Source organism: Malania oleifera, chromosome 12 (genome assembly GCF_029873635.1).
Source record: "Malania oleifera isolate guangnan ecotype guangnan chromosome 12, ASM2987363v1, whole genome shotgun sequence".
In the NCBI taxonomy this organism is placed as follows: domain Eukaryota; kingdom Viridiplantae; phylum Streptophyta; class Magnoliopsida; order Santalales; family Ximeniaceae; genus Malania; species Malania oleifera.
The window spans coordinates 54,651,835-54,672,806 of NC_080428.1; the positions used below are offsets into that span (position 1 = coordinate 54,651,835).

Genomic DNA, 20,972 nt, shown 5'->3' on the forward strand with positions numbered 1-20,972 from the left:
GTATGGTGTGACTTGAAAATATGAATATAGTACAGAGATATGATTTTTACGAATTTCAATACCATGATTTTTACGAATTTCAGTATCATGATTTTACGAATTTCAATACCATGATTATACGAATTCTAGAATCATTATTATACGAATCTCAGTACCATGATTATACGAATTTCAGTATTATGATTATGCAGTTCTTAGTGTTATGAATATACAGTTCTCAGTACTATAACGTATGGATTACAAGTGACAGTTTATTCAGTATCATGATTATTACGGTTATTTCACAATCATGGTAAATCAGATAGTTGTATATAGAGGTATATTATATAGTATTAGACCCTGTTAAACCATACAGTTACAGAGCACGGTACCGTTGCTACAAATATTATGTTATGTTATGAGTGCAACCACCTATTTAGATAATACGTAGTAGTAGGTCGATCATCTAGGCCCTTAACGTTGACAGACTCCCCATCAGATATGGGTTGAGGTGGGCAAATCAGACCGATGGAGTATAGTGATTTACCCTAGTCGGTCAGCCCTGTCATGAGGGGTTAAATCATGACACACAGTTATCCACAGGAAAAGTTTTTAGTTACTATTACGTATATATAGATTTACAGAGACTGGGAACATACTTATGTACACTAGAAGTATTTTGAATAGTAACCTACAATATTGTTATGTTAAGCAACATGAAAAGGGTGATGAATTTTATCACTTGTACTGTATTTACTTATTCAGTTATACATGATGATATGTAAACAAATTTTCATAATATTGCAACTCATTTGCCACACACTAGAAATAGCATATTTTGTCTTACTGAGCGTTGGTTCATCCCAGTGTTGAATCATTTTTCAGGTGATCCAGGTAGGCTCGCAGACCAGGCTCACAGATAGAGGGGTCACAGTACTGCCCTATCAGTAGAGAGTGAGTACATTTTTGGAAGTGTTTTTATATAGCCCTCACCAGTTGAGGATATTTTGGGAACAGTGATATATGTAAAATTTGGGAAACTTGTTAGCACTCTGGTATTGTAAACAATTATATATGGTTATGTTTTTTTGATTTTTGCTTCTCGTTGCTTAGGTTCATGGTATGATATCAGAGTATGTTAAATGTTACAGTATATAAAAAAAAAAAACATGAAAATTAAGCAGGTCGTTACAAAATATTACTGATGAAGACATGTTAGAAAAAACTTTTACTACTTTCTATCCCACTAATGTACTCCTATAGCAACAATATAGGGAAAAGAAATTTACTAAGTTTTCCAAACTTATATCATGTCTTCTTGTCGTTGAACAAAATAACGAGCTTTTGATGAGAAATCACCAAACCCGTCCAACTGGTTCGACCCCATTCCTTGAAGTGAGTGTAAACACATCTCGTTGTCGAAGGTGAGGCCGCAAGAATGGTTGTGGGTATGGTCGCGGCCATGGTCAAAATAATTATTGGCATCGACGTGAGGTAACAAACCTCCAGAAGAGGGATGACCCCCATAAGAGGGCATATGATCAGAATCAGCGACCTAAACACTATGAAACTAAATGTTACAAATGCAGAGGAAAAAGTCATTGGTCGCGTACCTGTCTCGTACACCCAAACACTTGGTAGATTTATACCAAGCATCCATAAAAGTAAAGGGAAAGAGTAAAGAAATTGAAACAAATTTTGTCGATAATATTGTTCCAATGGACCTTGATACTAAATAGTCCAACTCTGTGTATCTCGATGTTGCTAATTTCCTTGTAAATCTAGATGAAAATAATGATATAATATTTTAGGACATATATATAGTAAGTAATATTGTATTTTGATAAATTGTTGCTATTATTATAGTAATGAGTTTTTTAAAAATATTTGCTGTAGTGAAAATTATCTTAAAGCTTTGAACGAGCCTAAGATGTCTATGGAAGAAGTTTGTTTAGCTGACAGTGCTACAACAAACACAATTCTCCGAAATAGAAAATATTTCCATTATTTGAAAATATCATCAACAAATGTTAATACAATATTTAGGTCTAAAAATTTGATTGAAGGCTCCGGAAGAGCTAATATAAAGTTACCCAATGGTACTTTAGTACAAATCGATAAAACTTTATACTCTAGTAGATCTAGATGAAATCTGTTAAGTTTTAAAGATTTAAGACTCAATGGGTATCATATTGAAACCACAAATGAAGGCAGTAAATAATTTCTTTACATTACTTCCATTATTTCTGAGAAAAAACAAATTTTAGAAAAGTTGTCAACCTTATCTTCTAGACTATATTATACAAAGATTAAAGCAGTTGAATCATATAATTTCTTGCACCAGAAGTGCAATGACCTAAAATTATTTACACTTTGGCATGATTGTCTTGGACATCCTGGAGATGTAATGATGCGAAGAATCATTGAAAACTCATATGGTCATCCATTAAAGAACCAGAAGATTCTTTTGTCTAGAGATTTCATGTGTATAGCCTGCTCTCAAGGGAAATTAATTGTCAAACCATATGTTTCACAAGTAAATTTTGAGTCACCCAATTTCTTACAAAGAATTCATGATGATATATGAGGACCAATACATCCACCATCTGGACAATTTAGATACTTAATGGTTCTAATTAATGCATCTACTATATGGTCACATGTTTCTCTGTTTTCTACTCAAAATGTTGCTTTTGCTAGACTTCTTTCTCAATTAATTAGATTACAAGCTCATTTTCTAGATTATCTAATTAAATCGATTCATATGGATAATGCTGGTGAGTTTACATCCCAAACTTTTGATAACTATTGCATGTTATTTGGAATAGATGTTTAACATCCTGTTGCTCATACCCATACACAAAATGGTTTAACTGAATCTTTTATTAAGAGACTTCAACTTATTGCCAGACCTATGATTATGAGAACCAAATTGCCTATATCTATTTGGGGACATGCTATTCTTCATGCTACATGTTTAGTTTGTATAAGACCAACTGCTTACAATAATTTTTCACCCATACAATTAGTCTCTCGGCAACAACTTAATATTTCTTATTTAAGAACTTTTGGTTGTACAGTATATGTTCCTATTGCCCCTCCTCAAAGAACTAAAATGGGTTGTCAATGTAAATTTGGTATCTATGTTGGTTTTGATTCTCCATCTATTATTAGATATCTTGAACCTTTAACGGGTTATTTGTTTAAAGCACGGTTTCAAGATTGTCATTTTGATGAAACAGTATTCCCTACATTAGGGAGAGCAAAATTAGTGCTTGAAAAACAACATGAAATCACATGAAATGCCATGAGTTTATCTCATTTAGATTCTCATACAAATCAATGTGAATTTGAAGTTCAAAAGATTATACATTTGCAAGGGATTGCAAATCAGTTACCTGATTCTTTTGCAGATATTAAGGCAATATTAAAATCTCATATACCTGCTGCAAATACTCCAACACGTATTGATGTCTCTGAAGGACAACAATCGGCTAATAAATCTAAGCCGCAAGTTAAATGTGGAAGGCCTATTGGTGCAAAAGATAAGACTCCCAGAAGGAGAAAATTGAAATCTATAAATGTTCCAGAAGAGGTTATAAAGGTAAGTAATCCAATCGACATTCACAAATCCATTTCTCCTGAAAATGAAATCTCTATTATAGAATCTCCTAAAGAGAAATCTCCTCTTGAAGAGGAATCTCCTGAAGAGAAAACTCCTGAAGAGACATCCCTTGAAAAGGGACAGGTACCTGGAAATAATAATGAGATCTCAATACATTACATAGGAGAAATTTGTGATAGAAATAAAGTTGTTCTCAATAATACATTTGTATATGCAGTAGCTACTGACATTATCAGAAGTAATGAGGATTCTGAACCAAAATATGTGGATGAATGTTGATATAGAAGTGATTGGTTAAAATGGAAAGAGGCTATCACATCAGAAATAAACTCTCTCTTAAAAAGAAAAGGTTTTGGACCTATAGTACAGACACCAAAAGATGTCCAACTTGTTGGATACAAATAGGTATTTGTGCGCAAGAGAAATGAAAATAATGAAATTACTTGATATAAAGTAAGGCTTGTGACACAAGGTTTCTCGCAGAAACCCGAAATTGATTATAAGGAAGCAAATTCTCCTGTAATGGATGGAATCACTTTTAGATTCCTAATTGAGCTAGCAGTCGCTGAATGACTGAGCATGCTTCCTATGGACGTAGTAACAGCATTCCTATATGGATCGTTGGATAGTGAAATTTATATGAAAATCCCTGAAGGTTTTGAGTTTCCTGAAGCGAAACCTAATAATTTATATTCAATCAAACTCCAACGTTCCTTATATGGATTAAAGCAATTTGGGCGCATGTGGTACAATCGATTAAGTGAGTACCTAGTGAAAGAAGGATTCATAAACAATCAAATTTTTCCATGTGTTTTTATTTAAAGATCAGAATCCGAATTTGCTATAATTGCTGTTTATGTTGATGATTTGAATTTAGTTGAGACTCCTGAAGAGCTACTAAAGCTGCTAATTATTTAATGGCAGAATTTAAGATGAAAGATCTAGGAAAGACAAAATATTGTCTTGACCTACACATTGAACATTTAAATGGAGGAATTTTTGTTTATCAATTTAAATATACTGAAACAATTCTATATGGATAAAGTTCATCCTCTGGGATCTCCAATGATGGTGCGATCACTTGATGTTAAGAAAGATACATTTCGACCTCGTGATGAGGGGGAGGAATTACTTGGTCCTGAAGTACCATATTTAAGTGCTATCGGTTCTTTGATGTATCTAGAAAATTGTACTAGACTTGACATTACATTTACTGTGAATCTACTAGTAAGATATAGCTCTACTCTTACTCGGCGATACTGGAATAGAATTAAATACATTCTATGTTATTTGAGAGGTACATCTGATTTGGGTCTATTTTACTCGTTTAATTCCAAATCTCAACTAGTAGGATATGCAGATGTTGGATATCTATCCGATCCTTATAATGCTAAATCTCAAACTGGATATGTATTTCTTTATGAAAAAACTGCTATATCTTGGAAATTAGTGAAGCAGACGATTATAGCAACATCGTCCAATCATTTTGAAATACTAGCTATTCATGAAATTAGTAGAGAATGCGTGTGGTTTAGATCAATGATTTCTCATATCCAAGAAAATTGTAGCCTTCAATCAATCAAGGATATTCCAACAGTTTTATATGAAGACAACGCCGCATGTATAGCTTAACTGGGAGGAGGATACATAAAGGGTGATAGGACAAAGCATATCTCTCCAAAATTTTTCTATACACATGAACTCCAGAAGAATGGTGATATATATGTACAACAAATCCAATCAAGTGATAATCTAGCAAATTTATTCACTAAGATTTTGCCAACTACAACATTCAAGAGACTGGTTCATCTTATCGGAATGAGACATCTTAAAAATCTTAGTTAGATAAGTTAATATATGAGTGACATCCAAGGGGGAGTGTTGTGAAATGAATGGTGGATGTCACCATCCATGTCTTCAACATACTTGCCCCATCTCCCTCATGTTTCCCATGCATGTGAATCCATTATTATTATCAGACAAATTCACTTGCTCCTCCTACGGCTATATAAAGGGAATTACCTGATTGAGATAAAGAGGGGAAAAACGAAGTGCAGAGTGTAAAATACATAGTGCAAAATATTGGGCGTGCAGAAATAGAGAAGAAAGAAGTAGGAGAGAAAAGAGAAAGTGAGATATTTTGTAAGGTAAGAAGGTGAGATATTTGTACAAAAGTCAAGTATATTTTATAATTCCTCTTAAAATAGTGGATTTCAGATCCTATCCGCCCGTGGAATAGGTATAAATCGAACCACGTAAATTCGATCTCACTTTTATTTATTATTTATTTATTTTTATTTTTATTTTTATTTTTCTCGTCTTCATTACTTTGTGATTATCCACATTTATTTATTCCTATACTATTTTATAACACGTCTAATATTATTCTACACATGCACAATTGAATGTACAAACTTGAATAGTAGAGATTGAAAAGTCTAGCTCATAGAATTCTTTCAAATTCTATTCTTCCCCTTTGAATTCTCTAGGTTAATTGATCATGATTTCACTTGCCCACACATGTTGGCAAAGATATGTCGGATCGAGAACAAAAATAAACAAAATTAATTATGTGAGCAGCATGAGAGAGAGAGAGGAGAGGAAGACAAAAGGGGGCTCACCTATAGTGGAGGAGGGGCCCTGAGTCCCCTCTAGTTAGGGTAGAGGAGGAGGAAAGGGAAGAGAGAGAGAGAGAGAGAGAGAGAGAGAGAATGTAGTGAGAGGATGGAAACAAAGTCTGCAGTCAGATAGACTGGTAGCTGTTTAAAGCAAATAGGGCATCTTTGAAACATGAAAGCCTAGCTACCTAGCTATAGTCCAAACAATATGACCTCATCAAGCTCGTAATCCATATTATATTTTACTTGTCACCATCTGTGGTACGCATGCATGCATATGCATGCAGTGTGGTTCCTCCACACTTCTCCATCAATCTCCATTTTCGTATCTTTCAATTATATTGTATTATATTATATGTATTGGAGGATCCAATGAGTTGAAGACTACTACGTCCCTTTCCCCTTTAATTTAAGTCTAGAGAAATATTGGAGGGATGTCATTTCACGTGGTTTGAACGCAGGAAAAAGGAACGACCGATTTGCTATAAAGTCGATTCTTTTGAAAGGCATTTCTATATCTCATCAAATAATTAATTGAATGAAAATTAATCACCAGACAAGCTCCTGCTCGTGCAATCTAATTTAGACATTAGTACAGAAGTTACGCTTGCTTTTTTATGCCTTTCTACTTTTCGAGAGAGACATGGTAAAACACAATTGGCCAAAACCCAAAAGGTCTTTAAATGAGAGAGAGAGAGAGAGAGAGAGATAGCCAACTTGGTAAGTGACGATAATGCGAAAATGGTCTTCTAAAATGAGAGAGAAATTCCCATCATTTCAATTAAGAGCAAGGTTTCAAAGTTGAGCAAATTATTCCTTATATTATTTTTTTTCTGATTTTATTTTCTTTCTTGGTTGATTTTTTTGTTCGCCTTTATTCTTTTATACTCGTAGCTTGTATGCTTGAGTAAAACTCTATTAGGATATTTTCCAAAAAAAAAAAAAAAATAGTTTTAGTTTTGGGAGGGTGTGCACAAGGGTATGATGATTATATGGGATGCAATATGAGCTACTTTGGTTGTGCCTCTCTGTGAAATATGATAGTTTTGAAACATAAATGGAATACAAAAGTGCTCACATTAATTTTAAGAAAAATTAGCAAAGAGTCCTTTAGATTAGTTCTTGTCACTGATCTTATTTATAGTGGGTGAACACGATCATATAAATTACAATTTTTTATTTTCTTTCTTACTTTCATTGATACCCAAACATGAAAAAGTGGATTCCTCCATATTTTCCTTTTCTTTCCCTTACATTTTCCAAGTACCAAACGGAGCCTAAAGGTAAACAACAAAGATAAAATTTACAAATAATTTATCATGATCTATGACGATCGCTAATTATTATCCCCATCTTTAACAATTTTTTTTTTTTGTTTGTCAGATGTAATAATATAATGGTTTTCATGGCAAACTGGCTAAGTACTTTTGCACATCCTATTGTTCATTATGGCCATATTAACTTCCTTTTCATGTATCCTCACTCAGCCATCTTTTTGTCATGCCTACTTTTACTAGTGTTAGCCTAAATTATTTCGTCCTTCCTTTACTTTGATCCTATCACTCTGTCATTGTTATGCATGTGATTATGCATCAAAAGTGCATAATTAGGCATTGAAAATTATTAATTAAAGATTATAATTTTAATTAAATGCCTAGTTATATTCAGTTTTTCAACATTGAGATCAGTTGAATTAATTATTCTATTTTTACAGTAAATTTATGATATTCGTATTTTATTATTGTAGGATAATTTCTAGGAATTAAAGCCGTACACAATATTAAATGAACTGGGTCATGTGTGAGATGTCATGTGTGCAACCCGTGAGCTTTGTGGGTTAATCCGTGGCCGTGGAGAAGGGCTTTGAAGCCCAAGTAGCCTAATACAAGAGAAGCCCATGCTTTTAACTAGAAAGAGGGATGGCCATAGGGACTTGAGGCGTGCGTGCGGAGAGTGAAGAAATCAAAGGAGAAGCAGGCCTGGAACCGTGGACATTTAATGGGCTTATTGGCCGAACTGAGAAGGGCATTAAATGAAAAGGAAAAATGAATAGTCAAGATTTGTGAGCTAGCCAGTGCGTGTGTGCCTTGCTGGCCATTGTTGAGTGTGTGAGGTACAAAGCCAAATCTGAGTCTTTGATGTTATCTGGCCATGCAAAAGCTAAACAAGGCGTTGGTAGTGTGTTTTTGCTGGGTGTGTAGGCGCTGAAGTAAAAGGGGCAGCAGGGAGGACAAGTGTGTAAGCTGGCAGTAGGCATGTGAAGGCTGGGGGGAAAAGGGGCTGGAAGGATAAAGAAAGAGAAAGGAGGGAGGTAGGCAGTGTAGGGTTTTGGGAAGGAGCTGGTGGCGTGTGGGACTTCTCTTCTTCAGCTCTGCGCCGCAGCAAAGGAGAAACACAGCAGCTACTGCTGCTGTGTTGGAGCTCAACTCACGGCCACTCTCCCTCCATTCTTCTCTCTCTCTCTCTCGAAATTAAATACCGGTTTGAGTTAATGTTATCGTTAATTTTAGTTTGTCCTTTTTTTTTAATCCTAGTTTCTTAAGTTTATATTATTTTTGAAGAATCCTTTTTCTATCAGAGTAATTTCTATTTGAAGTGCTCTTTCAATCTTTCTCTTTCTCTTCCTCTTCCTGGCTTTTTTATTAATTAGTTTGTTTATTGTTATTTGTTTCATTTTGTTATTTCAATACATGGTTAAATATTTAATTTCAGTTGATTATTGCAGTGAATATTTTTGTTTAGAGTTCATGTGGGATTTATTTATGTTTAAAAATATTGATGGATTAATTTCAATTGCAGTTAAGTTAATGCTAAGTTTATGTGTTTTGAGTACCTTATTGTTAAGTTTACTTTGCTTAATTTAAAGTTAATGTTGAGTTAAATTTATGTTTGTTTAAAGTATTATTGTTTGAATTTATTTTAATTGTTGAATGCTCGCATTAAATTAATGGAATTTTCATTTTGGCTCGTTATTTGAATATTTGAAACTTGGGTTAGTTCTTGTCATTTATTTGATGCATGTTATGTTTGTCTAAAGTTCATTTTAACACATTGCCTTGAATACTTTATTGGTGGGTTGATTTTCATGTGAGCTCATTTTTAATGTGGATTTAATTTGTTTAAGTATTTTGTTAAGTTTAATACTTTGTGTAGATTAATTTATTTTTGTTTACGATTTTGTTTGAGTTTAGTTCATTTGCTTGTTCCAATTTCACCATAAATTTTCAAAACTCCCAAGATTTCGAATCTGAACCATGTTTAGTAAAATTTGTTTTGTTTTGTTTTGTTTTTTTTTTAAACACAAGTTAGGAATTAATCTACATTTCCTGTGGAGACGATTTAGCATTTGAGTTAATTATTATACGATGTAACTCCTATACTTGAAATAGCCATTGCGCTACTCACTTTTAAAAGTGAGTCAACATAATTGTGGGACAAGCAAAATTATAGCAATTTCTTCTTTTATTTCCTTTGATAAAGAAATTTAACTCAACTTTACCTTATTACAAAGCTAAGGTCTAGTTAGCACCAGACTACCTATAAACATTGAAAGCATTGGTTCATATACAACCCATGTCAAATTCCTACTATATAAAAGCTTCATTTTGGAAAGCCTAATATTTGGTTTTAAAATAATTCTCTTTGTTATATTGATGTAATTCAAAAGTGCTAACCCTTTTTTTGTTTATTGAGATTTTGCTAAGGTCTCACTAGCATAAAACTAGCTAGAAACATTTTAGCACAAGACTAGAAACTTTTAAAGCATTGGCTCATATACAATACATTTCAAATTTCTACTTTAAGTTAATGTTAGTATGTCAAACATTTGATTTTAGAATAATTCTTTAATTATATTTTTTTATATTGATGTAAGTTTAAATTGCGTACTTTTTTTTTCTTTTTTTGTTTATTGAGATTTTCAAGACCGATGCAACTTACACAAGAGGTGACATTTTCATTTTGAAAGAGGGTCAAGAAATTAATCATCAGATGATATAGTCACAACCTTATTTTATTTTAAGGAAAGATAGATGTATATAAAATTTTTAAGGGAAAATAATCTAAAACCAAAATATGCATATAAACGGTAAATTTTAAGTAATATATAATGTAAGAAAAAATGATTTCAGCAATAAATTCTTTAAGGGACAAATTAAGCTTTTTCCTACAAGAAACTTTAGAGGGGGAGGGGGGATTTAAAGTTGTCATGAAAAAAATGATAATAGAGAGACATTTGACCATAAAATTACTATCTTAATTTCTTGCTCAAGATTGAGTAGGATAGAGAATTTTATTAAATGGTTTAGGGCCATTCCATTGACGAAAAAACATATTAAGTGATAAAATTTAGCATTGCTAAAGAGTATATGCATATTGTTTTTTGAGGTGGACCCTTGGGTGGTGGTGTTGCCATTCTAGGTCACTCAATATTGGTGGGTGAAATTTTGTTTTTGGAACTCTAAGTTGGGCCTCAATTTTCATAGTGATCCTCCCTTGTTCATCTTTATATGTTATCTTCCTTTCATCGTTATTTTTTTTTTCTTTGGAACCCTCAGTTAGGCCACACTCATGGCTATTTAGGGAATTAATGTGTCTCTATCTACTTGCATAACCCCCTCATTCTAGGCCTTCTCAATATGTTCCCTAAACATTAGACAATTGGAAGTCATTATGTTCTAGGAATTATGCATGTCACTTAGAATACTCCTCGCCTTTTATCTTTTCTTATTGTTATGATTGATGAAAGTAGTAGTGCAGTAGAACTTAAGTTAGAACTATGGATCGGAGAACAATTTTTGAATATAGAGGTTTTAGAATAAGTAGAAATAAGATAGAATATATGAAATGTAATTTCAACTACATAGAGAGGAATATTTAAAATAAGACAAAACTTGATAATCAAGAAATAAATAACATAGAATTAAAATAGATTGAGTAAAATGGAGGAGTGCTTCAGGCATTGTGTATGATTTTATGATATGTTAAAATTAGAATAAAAGTTTTGAGGGCAATTATAAGACCAAGCATGCTGCATGAATCAGAATGCTAGACAACTAACAAAAAACGTGCTCAAAAAAGTAATAGTTGTCAAAATATGAATTCTAAGGTGGATGAGTGATAAAACATTAAAGGATAAATTTAGAAATAAACATGTTCACAAGAAGTTAGGAATAGCATCAGTAGAAGATAAGATAAGTGAGAGGGGTGACTTAGATATTTTAAACATTTGAAATGAAGGCTAAGTAATTTGACTTTGAGGATGAGCGAGTTAGTTATTATTAATGGTACTGGAAGAGGTAAGGTTAGACCTAAATTAACTTGAAATGATATAGTGAAAAAGGATTCAAAGCTTGTTGTTGTTATTTGTTATTGTTATTTTATCTCTTCTACTTGTGGCATATTGTGGCCCTCAACTAACTTGATTTGCCCATCTTTTAAGAAATGGTAAAAGATCTCATCCACTTCAGTGATGTCAAATGTGTAGGGTAAAGCTACATCTAAAGGAGAAGTCCTCACCTTTCTATCTTTGTGTTTATTATCTAATGCTTTGGTCGAGCCAAGAGAGAGCACTGATAGCCTCAACTAGGTTTGAACTTGACCATGTTTATCTCATATTCAGAACTCTCTCCATTAAGGTTGTAGCTTCTTTGTTTCCACGTAAAAGAGATCCTTATAGTACATTAATTCCTTTATATAAGGCTCATTTTTGCTTACCTTAGCAAAATGTCTCATGCAACGCATGACTCTTGTCATTAATAAAAAAAAAAGAGGTAAAAAACAAAAAAAAAAAAACAAATTTGCTTCAAAACACATGTTCATAAGGCCATCAAAAGGCCAAGCTTATATGTTCTCTTATTCATACATAAGTCTAACGCATACTTTTCAATTTGTCTTTGAATTCCCTATGATGTTCTACCTAGATTAGATCTCACATTCTCTCTTCAGACTCGACCCTAAAGAAATGCTTATGGAATAAGTCTACCATTTCCCTCAGCAAAGCAATTCATGGAGCAGAGCAATTCACAAGCATACATCAAAAGGGAAGCACAAGAGCATCGTACAATTAAAAGGGCCATCAACATTCCATTTAAAGGCCGAAGGAGTGGAAGACAGTAGGTAAGTTTTTTTTTTTTTTTTTGACTTAATCTTATATTTTCTTTGTCTTTTCATCAATATTCATTCAAAAACAAGAATAGAAACACTTTGAAATCAATCAGATCTGACCCATTGACCCAACCCGTGGGTTGACCCAACTCATTGACCTGACTCGTTGATCCAGACTCCCCAGGACCCATGTTCATCTGGACTTGGGTCCATTGACCCATTGATCTATTAACTAAGTCCAAACCAAGTTCCCTAGCCCACTGTTCTGGACCTGGGTCCACTAGCTAGAAACATTTGAAGCATTGGCTCATATACAATACATTTCAAATTTTTATTTTAAGTTTAATCATAGTATGTCTAACATTTGGTTTTAGAATAATTCTTTAATTATATTTTTTTATATTGATGTAATTTGAAATTGCTTACCTTTTTGTTCTTTTTTTGTTTATTGATATTTTCAAGACCGATGCAACTTACACAGGAGGTGACATTTTCATTTTGAAAGAGGGTCAAGAAATTAATCATCAGATGATAGTCACAACCTTATTTTATTTCAAGGAAAGATAGATGTATATAAAATTTTTAAGGGAAAATAGTCTAAAACCAAAAAAAAAAAAATGTTTGGTTATGCATATAAAAGGTAAATTTTAGTTAGCATATAATGTAAGAAAAAAATGATTTCAGCAATAAATTCTTTAAGGGACAAATTAAGCTTTTTTCTACAAGTAACTTTAGAGGGGGAGGGGGGATTTAAAGTTGTCATGAAAAATTTGATAATAGAAAGACGTTTCATCATAAAATTGCCATCTTAATTTCTTGCTCAAGATTGAGTAGGATAGAGATTTTTATTAAATAGTTTAGGGCCATTCCATTAACGAAAAAACATATTAAGTGATGAAATTTAGCATTGCCAAAGAGTATATGCATATTGTCTTCTGAGGTGTGGTGGGGTTGCCATTCCAGGTCACTCAATATTGGTGGGTGAAATTTTGTTTTTGGAACTCTAAGTTGGGCCTTGATTTTCATAGTGATCCTCCTTTGTTCATCTTTATATGTTATCTTCCTTTCATCGTTATTTTTTTTTTTCTTTGGAACCCTCAGTGAGTCTCTATCTACTTGCATAACCCCCTCATTCTAGGTCTTCTTGATATGTTCCCTAAACATTAGCCAGTCATTGTGTTCTAGGAATAATACATGTCACTTAGAATACGCTTTGTATTTTATCTTTTCTTATTGTTGTGATTGATGAAAGTAGTAGTGCAGTAGAACTTAAGTTAGAACTATTGCTCAGAGAACAATTTTTGAATGTAGAGGTTTTAGAATAAGTAGAAATAAGATAGAATATATGAAATGTAATTTCAGTTACATAAAGAGGAATATTTAAAATAAGATAAAACTTGATAATCAAGAAATAAATAACACTAGTAAATTTCGATATTTTGGATATATTATATAAGTGGAAGGAGAAATTAAAGAGAATCTATGACATAGAATCAAAATAGATTGGGTAAAATGGAGGAGTGTTTCAGGTATTGTGTATGATTTTATGATATGTTAAAATTAAAATAAAAGTTTTGTAAGGCAATTATAAAACCAACTATGCTGCATGAATCATAATGCAAGACAACTAACAAAAAACGTGCTCAAAAAGTAAAAGTTGTCAAAATATGAATTCTAAGGTGGATGAGTGATAAAATATTAAAGGATAAATTTAGAAATAAACATGTTCACAAGAAGTTAGGAATAGCATCAGTAGAAGATAAGATAAGTGAGAGGGGTGACTTAGATAGTTTGAACATTTGAAATGAAGGCTAAGTAATTTGACTTTGAGGATGAGCGAGTTAGTTATTATTAATGGTACTAGAAGAGGTCAAGGTAGGCCTAAATTAACTTGAAATGAGATAGTGAAAAAGGATTCGAGGCTTGTTGTTGTCATTTGTTATTGTTATTTTATCTCTTCTACTTGTGGCATATTGTGGCCCTCAACTGACTTGATTTGCCCATCTCTTAAGAAATGGTAAAAGATTTCATCCACTTCAGTGATGTCAAATGTGTAGGGTAATGCTACATCTAAAGGAGAAGTCCTCACCTTTCTATCTTTATGTTCATTATCTAATGCTTTGGCTGAGCCAAGGTAAAGCACTGATAGCCTCAACTAGGTTTGAACTTGACCATGTTTATCTCATATTTAGAACTCTCTCAGTCAAGGCTGTAGCTTCTTTGTTGCCACGTAAAAGAGATCCTTATAGTACATTAATTCCTTTATATAAGGCTCATTTTTGCTTTACCTTAGCAAAAAGTCTCATGCAACTCATGACTCTTGTCATCAACCAAAAAATAGAGGTTAAAAAAAAAAAAAAAACGAATTTGCATCAAAACACATGTTCATAAGGCCATCAAAAGGCCAAGCTTATATGTTCTCTTTGTCATACATAAGTCTAACACATACTTTTCACCTGTCTTAATCGTGCTATGAATTTGTCTTTGAATTCCCTATGATGTTCTATTTAGATTAGATCACACATTCTCACTTCAGACTCGACCGTAAAGAAATGCTTATGGAATAAGTCTACCATTTCCCTCAGCAAAGCAATTCACAAGCATACATCAAAAGGGAAGCACAAGAGCATCGTACAATCAAAAGGGCCATCAACATTCTAATTAAAGACCGAAGGAGTGGAAGACAGTAGGTAAGTTTTTTTTTGACTTAATCTTATATTTTCTTTCTCTTTTGATCAATATTCATTCAAAAACAAGACTAGAAACACTTTGAAAATCAATCGAATTTGACCCATTGACCCAACCTGTGGGTTGACCCAACACATTGACCTGACCCATTGATCCAGACTCCCCATGACCCATGTTCATCTGGACTTGTGTCCATTGACCCATTGACCTATTAACTAAGTCCAAACCAAGTTCCTGCCCCTGGTCTGGACCTGGGTCCAGTACCCCAGCGAGCTTGCGGAGTAAGGCTAATGCAAGGTCCCTAGCCCACGCGATTCAGGGGGAAAAAAGGCCGAGGCCTATTTTTAAGAATCCCATTTGTGTGAAAGATGGGGGCCCATCCCTTTCGTTAATTCAGCCTACGCAGATTTCAAACATAAAAAGGGCCCAGGGGCCGTTTTAAAAAACCAAAACCCACTAATTTTTTTTTTAAAAAAATAATAATAATGGGCCCTGGGCCCATTTCTTTTAGTTTAGCCTATTTCCAGTGTAAAAATAAATGGTTAAGACGGGCTCAAATTTTTGAACCATAACTTTGTTTTTAACACGTTGGCCTAGACCCCGTTTTAAACAACCCGACAAAATGGTTTTCAAACCGCGGCTTTAGTACAAAAGTAAAGAGGGGCCCGTGCCTAACTGGGTCACGTCAGGGGGTAAATCAAACAAGCACATACCCAATTTATAAACCCCAAATAACCCAAGCCCAACTTTTAAACCCCCAAACCCTTTTTTTAAACAGCCCCCTTTTCTGAACGGGCCTAGTGCGAAGCGGGGCAAAACCGCAAGGTGTAAAAACAAACAGGAGCGAGAGCCCAATTGTTGAAAACCCATATTTTGGGGTGAAAGGGGTGGGGTTCGAGCCCATTTTTAAAAACAAAACCCAGGTTGGGGGGAGAAACACAACCTGCGGGCCAAGTGTAAGCCCAGGTTGGGGTAAACTACCCCCGAAAGGGCTGAGGCCAACATGGCCAAATAGAACCCAATTCCAAACACCCAAACAGTCGACTAACCCTCAAGCCAACCCAAACCCAACCCAGTGGGTTGAATCACTCTCAAGTCAACCCGAACCCAACTCAATGGGTTGATTTAGAGACCAAACCAAACATAATGCAACTGATCAATTAAACTTGCAAAACGAAGACAAAGAAAAAAAATAGGGTGGGGGAACTTATCTTGGATTTGAATGACTCGAGGATCTTGGATCCTTAAGAAATGGAAACCTGCAAAAGAAAAGAGAGAGAGATAGAGAGAGAGAGAGAGAGAGAAGAGAGAGAGAGAGAGAGAGAGAGAGGTTCTCAGAACAGTGAAGAAACAAATAAGAAGAAGAAGGAAAACAGAAGAGAGAGAGAGAGAGAGAGAGAGAGTAAAAAGCTCAGAATATACAACGAGATTATCGAGTTAGAGAGCATATTCGAATATATAGAGAGAGAGAGAGAGAGAGAGAGAGAGTGAATGAAGAGAGAGGGAGAGAGCTTCACAGAAGAATAAGAGAGAGAAAATGATCGAAGAAGATGCAAGAGGAGAGAGAAAAAAGTGTTTTTATATGGGAGGTTAGTGGGACACATGTCACCACTACAAGGTGACACGTGGCATGTTCTAGTCCAAGTTTTTATGGGCAACGTGGCCTCATCTGGACCTTCTAATATGTGTTTCTTTGGACAGTTGGATTGCTACCACGTTAACAGTCCCAATCACTTTTCCCGGGCCTTTCAGAGGTTGCCATGCATATGGCAAGATGATTCAAATCTAAACGTTAGCCTTTTAGCAAAAACTAAATACAAAATACAATACTACGAATAAAAATAATAATTTTGGGACGCAATGTGTCAACCACTTATTACAAGTGACAACATTTCACAATCTCAGCCGCCAGATTCGTGTTTTCTTTGGACGGTTGGATTGCTGCCATGTCAGCAATCAATGTTATCCATCTAGAACCACTCAGAAGCTGCCACATAGTAGGGTGTCGTCATATTGACGTCACCGGGCTATAGTAAATTTAAAAATATATATATATTTTCCACAAATCACCACCCTCGGTTGACACATGGCCCACTTAGCTTCTTAAACCAGTTGACCAGTCAAATCGGCCTGTTTCGTGAACCATTTTTTTATTTATTTGATTTATTTAGTTTTCAATTAGTTTTCTAATTGAAAAATGATACAAAAATTATAAAAATAGGAAAAAATCAGAAAAATAAAAAAATAGGGAAAATTAGGAAAAATAGAAGGTCAAAAAAATATTAAAAAAATATTTTTGGGTTGTTTCAAACCGGGAAAAATAAGGAAATGTCTTTAAAATTTCCAGATTATTTTAGAAAAATTTTGAAAATTCCAAAAAATTTATTAAAAAGTTTTTAAAAATATGACGACATTTTTAAAGATTATTTTGCTTATAATTTGAAAAAATTTCCCATTTTTTGCCTATGTGTCCCTATGATTTAGAAAAGGATAATGAGGTATTTTAGACCTCACCTATATTAGCTCTGAGGGGGGTTTATCTAACAAGATCCCCTCATTTGGAGGTCTCATTAGACATTCCTAAATTGCACCGAGGCTTTTATCTCCTATCAATTTTATTTATTTATTTATTTGTTTGTTTGTTTATTTTAAAAAGGACTTAATTAAAGGCTATTTAATTCAATTTGGGGATAAATTAATAATTAATTAGGTACCGTTCATTGATTAAGAGTGTAGGGGGGGCTGATACCTTCCCCTCGCATAACTAAACTCTCAATCCCAATTGTTGTAAAAGCAGACTGAGACTATTGATTCCTTGGCTTAGGATTAGTCAAAAGACCAATCAAATGAGTAGTAGTTAGGTGTTTTAATTGCACCTAGGTAAATGATAGGTTAGTGGTGACTCCATCAAATTTTCAATATTATTATTTGCTCACGATTCTGATCCCTTCTTCCAGACGTTACGACAGCTTGGCAGCTCCGCTGGGAACTAAGAGAGTCGAGTCATTAATTAGTTAAGAATTATCCCAAATCTGAATTTAATAAGTCTTTTAATTACTCCATGATATTTTGTGAATATTTTTTTTTATGATTGTGAATATTTGAGTGTATATATGTGTGGATAAGCATGTGTAAATATTGATGACATGTGGGGTTTAGGGGGATAGGCTAAATATATGAGCACACACTTTCACGAGCCTCCTACCCGAGCTTTACCTTTCAGGATTACACATGGGCATAGTACTGTTAGCTCTCATGAGGCAAGGTCTTTAGGGATGCATTTAACCACTTTGCTTAGTTTGTACTTTGTCCAAACCCATTGGGTAAGGATATGGGACATGCTAAGAACCTTTTGCCACTAAGGAATAAAACTTGAACCACACATACTCATCTCTAGGTCTTCCCTCCTTTAGGATAGAGCCCTAGTAAAAACCTTAAAGTGATAAATCTACCTAGGGTTGGGACAAAAGTTTCATCCTTCTCCGCATGATAAGGTTCAGTATTTTGTATATAGTTTTGAGTTCCTTTGTGCCATTTCCTGCATTCTGCATTCATTTTAGACATGCATATTACTTGGTAAAATTATAGAAAACCCTAATCACCCATGGATATCTTGCTATAGTGGTATACAATAAAGAAGAAATAAAGGTTCAGTACTATCTTGGAGTCTATCAAAGTCATCAGAGATGTAGTTAAATTGAAGAAATTGATTGAAGGGGCAATCTGGTCAAGTTGGTGCAACCATTGTAAAGTTCCCACTCTTCAGATTGGATTTGTTGCCAAGTCTTGCCATAATAAGAATGGTATGACTGAGGCTGCAAGAAAGAATTCTTAGTTGAGGAAAATAAGTCAGGGGCTGAATTGAATGCTCAGCGGATGGGATAATTCTTATAAGTCAGTGGAAGAAAATGAATTTACCTGCAAGTTGAGGTAGAAAACCCGAGTCTTCATTTGAACTATGTAATTTGAGAGTATTTATTGCGTGATAAGGTTTTCCCTAGAGTTCTGGAAAAGTAATTGTTTTAGGTTGTAGTGCATTCATGAATTTCATGCATAATCAAGCACACATAGTCATAGTCAATAGGTCATTGCTCATATTCCAGCTGCCTACAAAAGTAGTGTGTTAGGGTGTTAGAACTAAAATTCGGGGTTCTAACATTGAACATAATAAAACAATTTTTCTACATCCCTATAATACCAGACGAATGACCAAGATCATGGGGAACAGTTAGAAAACTGAATGATAGGCTTGGAACAAGGCATAGAAAGAAAGAGATGCTTATTTAATAGAACTCCATGGTGGAACATCATACATGTGCTCAAATGCCCTATGGTGAGAGAATCAGCAAAATCTTTCATTCTTAAAAAGGACAGTTTCCCATAAATTCCTTTGACTATAACCTTTCGTCGAATCTTGTCTATTTTTGCTTGTGTTTTGTGCAGTGATATAGGAAATGGTTTTGCTAGTATGGAAAACCTGGAACCGATAATTGGCTTTGAGAATCCATTCAAAATAGAAAAAAATATATATATGAAAAATGGAAAAATCCTTATTGGTGCCAAGTGGAGCAATGTGTCCTCGATAATTTTAAAAGGATGAATTAGTCAAGAAGAGGATACTGTTAAGTCACAGTTATCCTTGTGAAAAATAGACTTTGAATTATGAAGGACCATATGTTGTAAAGAAGACCTTCTTAGGAGGAGCATTATTGCAGGCAATATGGATGAGAATGATCTACTGCACTCAATCAATTTTGACACTAGCCATGAAAAGAATTTTGATGTGATCAACAAAATTTCTTCACTTTTCATTATGAAATTGTGGATAGTGTCTTATTATATTCTGATCAAATAATGGGTAATCCTCTTTCATAGATCAGTGTATACAAAAAGAACCCAATAATGTGTTACCACTTGTTAACCCATTTGGGCTTGAATTTAAGCCAGCTCTTTCTTAAAGTCGGTTTACCAAAAGTTTTAATTCGGGGTTGGTTCTTTTTGTATTTGATAATTTATTTGAGGCAACAATTATCGGCCAAAAAGATATGAAAGACCATTTTTCTGCTACCTAAAAAAAAAATCAAGGAAAAATCCCTTGAAAACTGTTAGCTTTGGTGTATTCCCAGGAAGGGGGGTGAATTGGAATTTTAAAATTTATTTCCTAGGTTAAACGAGATAGCCATATAACACAACCTAGGGTCTTTCTAATCATACACCAATTGCGCAGATAATGATATGAAAAAATTAAAACATGTGCAACATTTACTATATAACATACATGTGCGATAAATATAAAGTGCAGAAATATAAATAGACACACAATATGTTATCGAGGTTCAGCCAATATTGCCTACGTCCCCGCCTCTAGCTCACAAGCCCGGGGATTCCACTAATGACTCACTTCACTGGTGGAAGGACACCAGTTACAATCAAGTCAATTAACATGGCTGATCTCAACCAAAACGCCTTACTAGGATGGCGCACCTAACTTTCCTAACCAGATCTAAGCCAGTCTGGGACCATTCAATAGGGCTAGTCTCCCTCTTCAGTTCAGTGCCTGGAATACAACAATTGTTTATAAAATTTTGCATACACGGAAATATGCTTCTCACACTAAGCAGATATGTACAACAATATGTATAAGTAACAATCAATCCACACCAAACATGTAAGAACTATAAGTCCAGTGCTTTATATGTGTAATCTACACTCAATATAATGATTATACTCAGTCAAGCACAAGAGTGTTCAAACAAGCTAATCTTTGAAAGTAAAGTATATCAAATCTCAATATTAGATTAGTGTTTTAAAGATGCTAGCAATCTTATTCAAACAAACTCAAAAATATCTTCTCAAATTGTATCAAACACAAGAGTTGTTTGAAAATATTTTGGCTTTTAGAAAAATATTTTGCACAACAAAATTAAAGCTATAGGAATCTTGCAATGACAATGCAA

The 20,972-nt window shown here is 34.1% G+C and overlaps 1 protein-coding gene across 1 annotated transcript in view; it reads left to right on the forward strand.

Moving 5' to 3' along the window:
- Positions 1–1,071, forward strand: part of LOC131145118 (ethylene-responsive transcription factor ERF091) — a 37,468-nt gene extending 36,397 nt beyond the window's left edge. Inside the window, exon 2 of the transcript XR_009133994.1 lies at positions 865–1,071. The gene's annotated coding sequence lies outside the window, so the exon portion shown is untranslated. The remainder of the gene's footprint in view (positions 1–864) is intronic.
- The last annotated feature ends 19,901 nt before the right edge of the window (positions 1,072–20,972 follow it).